We start from the raw sequence: 3,733 nt of genomic DNA on the forward strand, positions 1-3,733 counted from the left end.
TTGGTATAGGAAGGGCATTAGACATTTTGAAGATCTTTTCAGTGATAATCGCTTCGCTTCTTTTCAGCAGCTCTCTGTTAAGTTCAACCTGCCTAACGCTCATTTTTTCAGATATCTCCAAATCTGACACTTTATTGCTCCTTTAATTCCTAACTTTCCTGAAATGCCTGCGAAAAATGCTATGGACCTATTTCTTTCCATTAATCCACTAGGTAAAGGTTTAATATCAATTATCCGAGATAAACTAGCAGCCTTATGATGGGCCCCTGGGGATAAAATTAAAATGGCCTGGGAGCAGGATTTAAATATCTCCTTATCCGAGGAGAGCTGGGACTCAGTTCTCAAATCGGTTAACTCAACCTCTCTTTGTGCTCGCCATTGCCTTTTACAGTTTAAGATTGTTCATAGAGCCCATATGTCTAAATCTAAACTATCTCGATTCTACCCTGGCATTAGTCCGCTCTGTGATAAATGCAAGAGGGGTGTGGCCTCTCTCATCCATATGTACTGGTTCTGTCCTAGCTTGGAGAAATTCTGGAAAGATGTCTTCACTACATTATCGGGTATTCTGAATCAGCACCTAGAACCAAACCCCTTAATTGCTCTGTTCGGTTTTTGGGGCGAGACAGATTTATGTCTGGGTCCGACCAAATGCCGAATACTATCCTTTGCCTCTCTCCTGGCTAGACGCTTGATCCTCCTTAGATGGAGAGATGTTGCCCCGCCCACTCATGCGCAATGGCTTAACGACATTATGGCCTGCTTGGACCGCGAAAAAATTCATTATTCAGTTCTTAATTCGGATCTAAAGTTCCATAAGGTCTGGGGACCTTTTATCGAGTACTTTCATAACCTTCCTCTTGACTAGGGTTTTTTTTTCTTCTTTTTCTTCTTTTCGGTCCCTTGCTTTCAGCTCCCTTTTTTTTCTGGTAGTAGGCATTATTATCCTCTGTTGCTATGTGTATTCACAGTCTGGGAGTTTGACTGTCCTGACTTATATTCTCTATATTGTGTTGTGGTCGGTCTGGAGTTGTTGTTGTTTCTTTCTTGTGTTGTGGGGCTTGGGGAGGACACTAAGCTTACTTGTCTTTAATTTAGGTGCTTTTTTGTTAAATTCTCTTCCTTTGTAGCATATTGTTATTGTATGCTTAATTTTGCACTGTATTAATGCTCCTCATTGGGATTTGGGGTTTTTAATTTGTAAAATGTTTTGAAAAACTAATAAAAAAAAAAATTTTTTTAATTTGATAGATGTACCGTGGAGAGCATTCTGACAGGCTGCATCACTGTCTGGTATGGGGGGAAAGGGGGGCTACTGCACAGGACTGAAAGAAGCTGCAGAGGGTTGTAAATTTAGTCGGCTCCATCTTGGGTACTGGCCTACAAAGTACCCAGGACATCTTGAAGGTGCAGTCTCAGAAAGGCAGCGTCCAGTATTAAGGACCTCCAACACCCATGGCATGCCCTTTTCTCAGTGTTACCATCAGGTAGGCGGTACAGAATCCTGAAGGCACATGTTCAGCAACTCAGGAACAGCTTCTTCCCCACTGCCATCTGATTCCTAAATGGACATTGAACCCGTGAACACTACCTCATTTTTAAAATATATATTTCAGTTTTTTTGCACGATTTTTAATCTATTCAATATACATATACTGTCATTTTCTTATTATTAGTAGTATTTTTATTTTCTTCTATATTATGTATTGCGTTGAACTGCTGCTGTTAACAAATTTCAAGACACATGCCAGTGATAATAAACCTGATTCTGATTCTGAATAAATAAAGCTAATTCTGAACAGAGATCTGGATCAAACTGAATTCAACTAAAGCCGAGTAATACATACAAAATGCTGGAGGAACTCAGCAGATCAGGCAGCATCTATGGAAAGGAATAAACAGTCGACATTTCCAGCAAGACCCTTTATCAGGTCCTGCATCTGCAGGGTCTCTTATGTTTATGATCAGCTAAATCTGTATTTCTATAATACAAATTGGAGGTGTAGCCCATTACTAATGATATATTAAAATGTAAATCTCTTGTAATTAATTAGCAGTGTATCTGAAACGTCAGGAATATTTCACCTCAACTTGAACTTCAGCAATTAGCAAAAATGTTTCATAGAATAGAGGACCTCATTCACATTCAGTCAGAGCCATACACTATAAGAAATGGGTTCTTGTCCACTCATCCATTCCAACTTAATTGCTTGAGCTTATCTTATTTGCATATTCCTCTAAACTGGGGCTTCCCAACCATTTTTATCCCATGGACCCTTACCATTAACCCCATACCCAGATCCACATCCCCAATACCCAGAGTCTGGACTGACACCAACTTACTGCCCTCTACTGTGCCTGTTGGCTTGTTTATTATTTATTGTAATGCCTGCACTGTTTTGTGCACTTTATGCGGTCCAGGGTAGGCCTGCGAGTCAGCTGGGGTGATATACTGTATTCGGTGCTCCCGATGTGGCCATTTATACATTGGGGAGACCCACCGCAGACTGGGAGACTGTTTCGCCGAACACCGGCGCTCAGTCCTCCAGCAGTGGTGGGATCTCCCTATGGCCACACACTTCAATTCCACAGACCACTCTGATATGTCTGTCCATGGCCTCCTCTACTGTCATGATGAGGCCACACGCGGGTTGATGGAGCAATACCTTATCTCCCACCTGCTGGCATGAACATTCAACTCACAGACCTCCATTGATACCCCTGCCCCCCACTTACCCCATCCCTATCTATAATTTTAGTCTGGTTATCTTTCTCTCTCTTTCCCCCCCTCACTATAATCTCCCCCCAGCCCTACCTTTCTTTCTCTTTTATTTCCCATAATTCTCCACCTCCCCCCAGCCCATTTCCCTCCAGCCTATCACTTCCCAGCTCTCTACTTCATCCCTCCCCCCACTTCTTATTCCCCCTCGACCATCCCATGTTACTTCATTCCTGATGAAGGGTTTCGGCCCGAAACGTCGTCACTACCTCCTCCCATAGATGCTGTCTGGCCTGCTGAGTACCGCCAGCATTTTGTGTTTTTATTTGTCTGTAGTCTAGTGTAGTTTTTGTGTTGTTTTACGTAGTTCAATGTAGTTTTTGTATTGTTTCATGTAGCACCATGGTCCCGAAAAATGCTGTCTCGTTTTTACTGTATACTGTACCAACAGCTATGGTCGAAATGACAATAAAACGTGACTTGATTTGGGAACCCCTGAAAAATTTCCCATATATATCTTTAAAAGTCGTGATTATACCCAACTCTGCCACCTTGTTTCATATAAATACAACCAATTGCATGAAAAAGTTGCCCTTCAGTCATGTGCCCTTAAATCTATACCGTCCAGTTTTAGACTCCCCTATGGGGTAAGGGAAGACAACAGCCATTCACTTTATTTATGCCCCTCATAATTTTGTACGCCTTTGTAAAGTCACAGCTTAGCCGTTTAAACTCTAGAGAAAACAGCCTATCCAATCTCAGCATATGCGGGTTCTCGACATTTCTAGCCGATAGACCGTGAGCCGATCCACTCATTCAAATGAGCGGAATCTATCCCGCCCCGGACCCGCTCCTCCGCCACTCACTGCCACCCACGTGCTCGCTGCTTTGACAACTCCGCGTCCCCGACGAACCGAGTGGCATCACCCCATTGGACAGCGCGGTTGGCCAATAGGAAGTGGGCAACTCAGAGGAAACAAACTGAAGAAAGAGCGGAGGGCGTGTCTGTGGAGA

This window comes from Hemitrygon akajei, chromosome 8 (genome assembly GCF_048418815.1).
Source record: "Hemitrygon akajei chromosome 8, sHemAka1.3, whole genome shotgun sequence".
Classification (NCBI taxonomy): Eukaryota; Metazoa; Chordata; class Chondrichthyes; order Myliobatiformes; family Dasyatidae; genus Hemitrygon; species Hemitrygon akajei.